Below are 8,468 nucleotides of genomic sequence, written 5' to 3'. Positions count from 1 at the left end.
AAATCCAAGGCTGTGAGGTGAACGAGTGTCTGAGTTTGGAGTCCACAAAACCAAAATCCACGTTGAACAAAGTGCAGTCCGTATACAGTGACTTTTTGGATAACCTGTGTGTGTCTGTCCGTTGTGTGTGAGCCCCCAGCCCTGTTTTCCTGTGAATACACTTTGAACAGCAGCCACTCAGCTCACATTACCCACACATTTGGAGCAGGCACAGCCCTCTCAAGGTAATTTATTTTATGCATTTACTGTTTACTGAGCAAATGTCTGTGCACTTGGGTGTACTCAGCAGCGCTGTCGGCGGCAGTCCCCACGTTTGCCAGAGATGTGGTGCTCCAAGTAGACGTTTTACTCTACCCATCACTGCAATTTGCACATTGCTCCATGGACACACAGAGGCCTGTGTTCTGCTCCCTGTAAACGGAAACGTGCTCTGAGCCTGTCTGCCTCCCTCAGCTGCTCCTGGCCCTCGGCGTCAGCCCCCGGGGGTGTCCACAACTGCTCGGGACAGAAGGCCAAGGTGGAACCTCAGACAGAAACTGGACTAGATCTTCAGTGTCAAGCTCAGACTGGCTGTGGCCCAGACATCAGCCCTGCCCAGAATTGCCAAGAGGGTTTGGTGGCCACCGCAGTGCTGTAGGGCTTACCTCCCTCTGCTGAGGTCCAGTGCGTGGCCAGTGTGTGGTGAGAGTGGGCAGGAGTGTGCCAGCAGCCCTCAGATGCTTTTCCTGCCACCTTTTTTTTTTTTTAAAGATTTATTGATTGATTGATTGATTACTATGTTGGGTCTTTGTTTCTGTGCTAGGGCTTTCTCTAGTTGCGGCAAGCGGGGGCCACTCTTCATCACGGTGCGCGGGCCTCTCACTATCGTGGCCTCTCTTGTTGCGGAGCACAGGCTCCAGACGCGCAGGCTCAGTAGTTGTGGCTCACGGGCCTAGTTGCTCTGTGGCATGTGGGATCTTCCCAGACCAGGGCTCGAACCCGTGTCCCCTGCATTAGCAGGCAGATTCTCAACCACTGCGCCACCAGGGAAGCCCCCTGCCACCTTTTTTTGTTTTGTTTTTTGTTTTTATCCCAAACAACTCACTGAAGTGTCTCAAAGAAGATCAAGTTTTACCAAAATGAATCCTGCTTGAGTTAACTGGTCGAAGGGATGGATTCTGGCCCTCTCAGGATTCCTTCTCCAGTCAGAGTGGGGAACTGGTCCATGTGTTTAATGCTGGGTTCACTGCAGCATCCAACCCGAAAGGCATGAGGAGAAAACACAAGTGGGTGGAGCTGGGCTCGAGTCCAGCATCACAGTCTGGCCCCTGCTACATGAGGCTGCCCTGCATGACGAAAGACGCAAGTAGGGAGCTGAAGGACTTGTGAGGGAGCCAGGGAGATTTGAGGGAGTCTGATGTTCCAGGTGAACGAGAAGAAAGGGGTTGGTCGAGGGTTTGGTGCTACATTCGGAAGATTTGCAAATACACATTCCCATGTGAGGCACATCACCCTTTATCAGTTATTGTGAATATGTGTATTTTAAGCAATAAGATTCAGCTGGTCAGACTTTTCTGGGCAGCCTCGGTGACGCATTTCCGGTGCTGTGATTGTTCTGAAGACGGAGTGGCTCTAACCACTGTGAGAAGCCCAAATAAAGTCAATCCCCCCCCCAAAAAAAAAATTATACCATTTATACCATTTACTTTTGCTTCATGGCACTTGTTACCATTTTAAATCATATTTACTTGTAGTTCTTTGTTTAAGGCTGTTTGTCTCTCTCCATGGTAAACGCCATGACAGCAAGATCATGTCTATTTATTTGTCCCTCCAAGGTGCCCGTCCAGGGCCCAGCACAGTGCCTGGCAATCAGCAGGCACTCAAAGACTTAGTGCATGAATGAATGGATGGATGAGGTCACCATCTTTTGCTTTCATAATGGTGTAGTGCATGAATGAATGGATGGATGAGGTCACCATCTTTTGCTTTCATAATGGTGTACCCTCGGCTGTCCTGAATCCCGGCTTCCAGACCAGCTCTAAACGGAAACATTCAAAAGAGAATGGATTCCACAGCAAAGATAGAGCCTCTCATTCTCAACGAATAAATGCAAGTGAGACCTGAGGGGTTTTGCCTCAAACCTGTATTTACGCATCAGGTTTTCACACAAAGGAAAGTAGGGCTCTGGTTGGCTTGGCAATGTTCACAAAAGGCCAAGCTTTTTTCATGAGAGAAGCAAATACAAAAATAAATAAATAAGAAACCAGGAAGGGCTTCCCTGGTGGCGCAGTGGTTGAGAGTCTGCCTGCCAATGCAGGGGACAAGGGTTCGAGCCCTGGTATGGGAAGATCCCACATGCCGCAGAGCAGCTGGGCCCGTGAGCCACAGTTACTGAGCCTGTGCGTCTGGAGCCTGTGGTCCGCAACAAGTGAAGCCGCGGTGGTGAGAGGCCCGCACACCGTGATGAAGAGGGGCCCCCGCTTGCCACAACTAGACAAAGCCCTCACACAGAAACAAGGATCCAACACAACCATAAATAAATAAATAAAATAAATTAAAAAAAAAAAAGAAACTAGGAAAATAAGTACACAGAAACATTTCAGCAACTAAAATCCATGATGGGAACAGCTGCTGGTGGAAGGGACTGGAGGCAACCACATTTTCACTGGATGCAAACTACAAACACTGACAGCAGAAAAGACAATCCACAGTGAAGAGTCAGAAATAGAACATCTTTGCCCTCTGGGGGAGCAGACAGCTAGTGACACATCACTCCTGATTCTCCCTAGGGCACTGACACAAACAACGCAGCCATAATCAGCTTCCTAACGCACACCAGCCTCAGGCCCTGAAACATCCACGGGCTCTTCCTTGTCTCACCAATTAGATGCAGACTCTGAGTCTAGGACCACAAACAAGGTCACCTGCTTTCTTCTCCATCCTCATCTCCACTCTTCTCTTTAAACAGATTCTGTTCCGCCAAACACTATCACCTGCTGTTTCTCATTCTCCTCTGTGCTGTGCTCTCTGTTCTCTCCATCTGAAATGACCCTCCCTCGCCAATGCGCTTAGTACTTGCAAATGCCCATCCTCATGGCTTCCAAGCCATCCCTATTTAAAATCTCAACTGAGGGTAACCTCCCAATACTTTTGCTTTCTCGGAGCACTCTTCACTTTTTTACCTTCTATTACATTCTTCACAAACCTATTAAGAGCCATGGAGAAAAGGTTTGGGGCCCAAATCAGAAATTATCTGCACCTCCCACTCCCACCCCAGCAAAGTACAAAACAGCTAAGTATCCTCCCAGGGTATTTTTATTGAAAAGCTACACAGTTCACCACCAGCTCCTTTCTGGACAGACACTTGCCAGCCCTGCACCTAATACTGCTGCTACTAATTTGTAAGTTAGTTGAGGGTCAGGATTGTGTGCACACCTAGCAGACCCAGAGTGGGCACAGCCAGGAGTCAGTGCTCAAGCAGCAGGACTGCAAGCATGAAGAGAACACAGAACATTCAAGTTTCCACATAACGGAAAACAAGAACACGGCAACATCACATGATCCTAGCAATTCTGCCTTGGGAGCTGTTTGTTTAATTCACAATATAAATAGCCAACCACGGTCAATATCATTATCTTGTGCTCAAAAGAATAAGGTACCTTTTAGGCTGACTGAGTTGGCAGGAAAAAATACAGCAAAATCCAACCTTGTGAAGCTACAGATAAACATGCACAAGGTGTCTTGCTGATGCTATCACAACTAAGTACAATCCTTTGGAAACAGGTGGGCAGTAAACATCAAGACCCATCAGTGATTTAACCCAAGGATGTAATTCAGAAGAAGACAACATGCTAGGTGTACAAACATGTTGTTTTACATGGAAAAACTAGAAAGTCTAAACAGAGAAATGCTTAAGTATGATCTGCCAACGCAAAAAATGACCTGCCACCATCAAAATAATAAATATGGGCTACTTTTGCAAAAAGCAATAAAGTGAACATAGCTATATATGGTTAAAAACTAAAAAAGAGCTTTAAGAAATGACAGTGCTGATGGGTTAATGTCATGGGCTGAATCGTGTCCTCCATCAAATTCATATATTGAAGTCCTAACGCCTAGGTACCTCAGAATGTGACTGTATTTGGACACAGGGTCATGAAAGAGGTAATTAAGTTAAAATCAGGTGATGAGGGAGGGCCAGTCCTACCAATCTGACTGGTGTCCTTCTAAGAAGAGGAGATTAGGACACAGAGGGAGACCATGTGAAGACACGGGGAGAAGACGGCCATCTACATGCCAAAGAGATAGGCTTGTACAGAAACCTGCCCTGCTGACACCTTCATCATGGCCTTCCAGCCTCAGAATTGTGAGAAAATTCATTTCTGTTGTTTAAGCCACGGTGGCCCTTTGTTATGGCAGCCCCAGAAAACTAATACAGTTAATGGGGCTTGATTACAGGTAAGATATTTTTCTTCTTCCAATTTCTTCCTAAAATATTTTAGAGTTGATTTAATAACACTGGTTCTAGCAACATGAACATCCTCTGCCGAAGCTTATTCTCTCTCCTCTCCGTGTTTTTGTTTTGTTTTGTTTTGTTTTGTTTTTTAACATGGCCTCACAAAGGAATGGGAGCAGGATGGGAAATTTTCAGCTTCATGATGCTGAAAAAATGCCAATACTAGGATTTTCACTCCACAGCAGACCACTCTAAAGGACAAACTGGATAACCATGAACTCCAGAAAGCCCACTGTCCTAAGCACCTGGCCACACATTCCTCCAGTTACTTATAAGAGTTACCCAGCGCATCTCCTGAAGCACACCTGTCCACCAGGGAGAGTCCAGCCCGTCCCTAACGCCGCAGTGCCCTTTAAACATCAGGTCAATAGTTAGCTAAACACCTCAAGATTCTGGCACCCTAACTGAAGAAGAGAGAGAGTATTTTCAGAAATGGGGAAGGAGTCTGATCAAAGCCTCTTGAGGGTGAGAAGAGGAGCAGGAGGGCATGGAATGCTGCCTGCTTTGCAGCTCTGCCTAGAACTCTCCACGTCCTGGGCTCAGGGTCCGTTAGTACGGCACAGGCCAGGCGAGAAGAGGCAGGAACAGGTCCCCTGACTTCCAGGGTACAGAGGAGTATGACCAGGCAGAGCCAGGATGAGGCTCAGCAGGGGCGGCTCAGCAACGTTCTCAAGACAGGCAAGAACCAGGAAAGCAGGGCAAAAGATGGACAGGCAGATGGAAATCAGAGATGGATTCAATGTAGGCAGGACTCTCCTCAATTTTTTTCCTCTCCTCTTTCCCCCAGAGGGAGAGGACTGAGGCCTGAGTGGGCCTCACGGAGGGTGTGCTCAGAGGTGGGCTGCAATCCCAGGGGTGAGCCTCAGGGCTGGGACTCCAGTCTTAGAGGCAGCCTAACAGGAAAAGGTCAAAGCTCAGATAAGGATCCTAGAATAGATGACCAGGGCCCTTGGGTCTGGCTACCTGAACACGGCAAGAGTCTGGTCACCAGACCTGGGGCACAAGAGCACATGGGGGACTTACAGCAAAACTGACTTGTTGCTGGTCACCTGAGCAACCAAATTAGGAGTTTCTTATTTACCTGGCCTAATGTATACCAATTAACAATAGGTGCTCAATAAATGTTTTCTGGATGAAAGAGAAAAATTAAGGAATTAAGGACAAGTAAAATGCACTCAGTAGTGATAAGCTTGGCTTCATGGCCTGGGGTTAGGGTGGGTGAATGGAATAAGTCAACCCCACTGTGGCATGCCGAGGGACAAAGATAGGGTAAGTTGTGTCATTAATGTGTCCCAGTGCCACTGAAAGCATGTCAGGCTGCCTGAGCTCCCATGTCTGAGCTGAGGTGTCAGGTCTAGCTCAGAAAACAGCCTTCCTCGGGTCAACCCTATCTGCATCAGGCCCCACTCAGTCCTCTGCCTTCTCTGGAAAACGGGAGGAGAAAGAGAAATGAAAACAAAGAAATGGGTGGGGGGTTTCAACCTCATCTCCCCGCTTAAGTCTCCAGCTTTCTTATCCCAGGTGGGTACTCAGAAACTCTTTTACTCTTAAGAACCTCAAGAATCTTTCCCTTAGGAATGCTAAGGGCTTCTCATCAACTGTTTTGAAGTAGGGGAGTGCAGCAAGCAGACATACAGTATAGGACTAAATAGTAACAGTGATCCCAAGTATAATCAAGTCTCAAAATCGTAGATGAGGACAAGAGGAATTTACATATTTCCGATGCAATCAGCCACCTACAGAAACCTCCTCTTGAGAAAGAAGTAGTTTTGGGTCCTCAGGACCACACACACATACATAGTCATCCTCGCAGATAAATTTCATTACAGTGAAAGGATCTGAGCCAGGGAAACAGACACAGGTAGAGTCTGGAGAAAGCTGTGCAAGGGCTTCCTCTTGTCTCTCCCTCCTGTGAGGGTGCACCCCAAGCACACACCCCTTACAGCAGCAAGCAACGCCGTAACACGAGAGTGATGTCTGTGCCAAGATTTTTACTGGGGGCTGGTCATTTACGCACTGCCTGCCTAGCAACCATCAAAATTCCAGATTCCCAAAAGGAAAGCAGGTGTTCACCGTAAACCATGCTGCTTACACAGAGTCAGACACAGTGAACCATCCTGATCAGTTAAAGAATGGAAGGAACAGTTCAAGCACAAAGTTCCCGATGCCAGCCAAGGGCCAACCTTGCAAGCAAGCCCTTTTGAAGACAGCAGCCCCGGGGACTTCCCTGGTGGCGCAGTGGTTAAGAATCCACCTGCTAATGCAGGGGACACGGGTTCGATCCCTGGTCCAGGAAGATCCCACATGCCGTGGAGCAACTAAGCCCGTGCGCCACAACTACTGAACCTGTGCTCTAGAGCCCGTGCACCACAACTACTGAGCCCGCGCAACACAACTACTGAAGCCCATGCGACTAGAGCCCATGCTCCACAACAAGAGAAGCCACCGCAGTGAGAAGCCCGCGCACTGCAACAAAGAGTAGACTCCGCTCGCCACAACCAGAGAAAGCCTGCGCGCACCAACGAAGACCCAACGCAGCCAAAAATAAATAAATAAATTATTATTTTTTTTTTTTAAATAAAGAAACTGGCAATAATAGCCTAGTTTTAATTTTTAAAAAAACAGCAGCCCGGGCTCTGTTAATTCTTTCCTGCTGTGGTTTGTAAATGAGCCAATGAAACTGAATGGTATTAGGGAGCCCAACCTAAAAGCTGCATTAATTAATTGTAAAACACTGTGTAATCTTGACTACCCAAGCATTACCATAAGATACAAAACTATGCTGCAGTTACAGAATGTTCTTGTGACTAGTGAAGAAGACTGAAGAAGGCGAGCTGAGCTGAAGGTGCATTTTTCAGTTACTGAGTGAGGAAGGGTGCCGCCACTGCTAGAGCCGCAGGACCCTCTTCTTCAGGATCATCCAATTCCCTGCACCCTCTTCTCCAAGTCCAGCAAGCAAACTTCTGATACAACTTTTGGTCCTCCTCCTAAGAAGAGAATGTGCTGACTAGCTGGCATGGATTTGATTCCATAAAGCAGCACTATGGTCCATCACTCAGGCTCATGCAGTGATAACAGTGATCGTTCATTAGGCACCCACCTGCCTCCCTTTATTCATGTCATTCTGTCGATCTTTGCAATACTTTTATCAAGTATGGCCCTTGTATTTTGCAGGGGAAAGCAGAGGATCAGACTGGCGAACTGACCTGCCCAGACTCACACGAATGTAAGTGAATGACACAGGATTTAAATTCAGGTGATCTTATGGCTACAATCCATAGTCTTTCCATTCTATTGTACTCCTCCTTTGACTAGAAGTCAGGCTGGCATCAGTCTCCCAAGACCTGCTCACTGTGCAAGTCTGAGAACCTACAAAGCCAAGGAAGAACCAGGTCACTCTGCCAAGGTGCGTGCAACAGCCTTTTAGCTTCACCTCCCTCACCAGAGCCACAAAACCACTCCCAAGCGCTCTTCTGCTGTCAGACAACGTTCTTTCCATCCGCCAGGAAGCTGTGGGGAAGAATAATCCCATCCCTTCGGTGCTCACTCATCATCACGCCCTGGTGGGGGAGGAAAGCTGCCCTTTACTGTCCACCTACTCTGAGCCTAACTCTGGGCCAGGCACTTTCTACCTGAACTCATTTAATGCTCAAGAACCGCTTCATTTCACAGATAAGGACACAGAAGCTCTGACGGTTGAAGGAACGTCTAAGACGACATACAGTGACGGTGCAGGGACGTGCCGACTCCAAAAGCTGCGTTTTTCCCACCGTCCCAGGCACTCTTGAGGCTGCCTTTCACCTTTCTCCCAAGATAAGGAATCCCCGGGGCCTGAGTTCTTTTCTTCAAACACCCTCTCTCAGCCGGTCTAACGCCCCCTCTAGTCTCAGAGAAAAACAATGCGCAGCAGATGTGCGTCTCAGAAACCGCTTCCAGATACTCAGCTTCACCCGCCCTTCACCACTGAGCGCAA

The 8,468-nt window shown here is 47.8% G+C and overlaps 1 protein-coding gene and 2 long non-coding RNA genes across 10 annotated transcripts in view; 1 reads left to right on the top strand and 2 right to left on the bottom strand.

Moving 5' to 3' along the window:
* The window catches only part of PI4KA (phosphatidylinositol 4-kinase alpha), a 96,569-nt gene that overhangs the window by 87,455 nt on the left and 646 nt on the right, over nt 1-8,468 (bottom strand). The window lies entirely within an intron of this gene.
* LOC309639953 lies at nt 215-1,145 on the bottom strand. Its single transcript, XR_014251935.1, has 2 exons — nt 1,043-1,145; nt 215-732 (listed from the first exon to the last, which is right to left on the bottom strand). It is a non-coding gene; the product is annotated as an uncharacterized lncRNA (long non-coding RNA).
* LOC309639955 lies at nt 1,830-2,547 on the top strand. Its single transcript, XR_014251937.1, has 2 exons — nt 1,830-1,895; nt 1,951-2,547. It is a non-coding gene; the product is annotated as an uncharacterized lncRNA (long non-coding RNA).

This window comes from Balaenoptera physalus (assembly GCF_965194825.1).
Source record: "Balaenoptera physalus genome assembly, chromosome: 12".
NCBI classification, from domain to species: domain Eukaryota; kingdom Metazoa; phylum Chordata; class Mammalia; order Artiodactyla; family Balaenopteridae; genus Balaenoptera; species Balaenoptera physalus.
The sequence above is the reverse complement of the archived record's forward strand: the minus strand, read 5'-3'. Positions and strand labels throughout refer to the sequence as shown.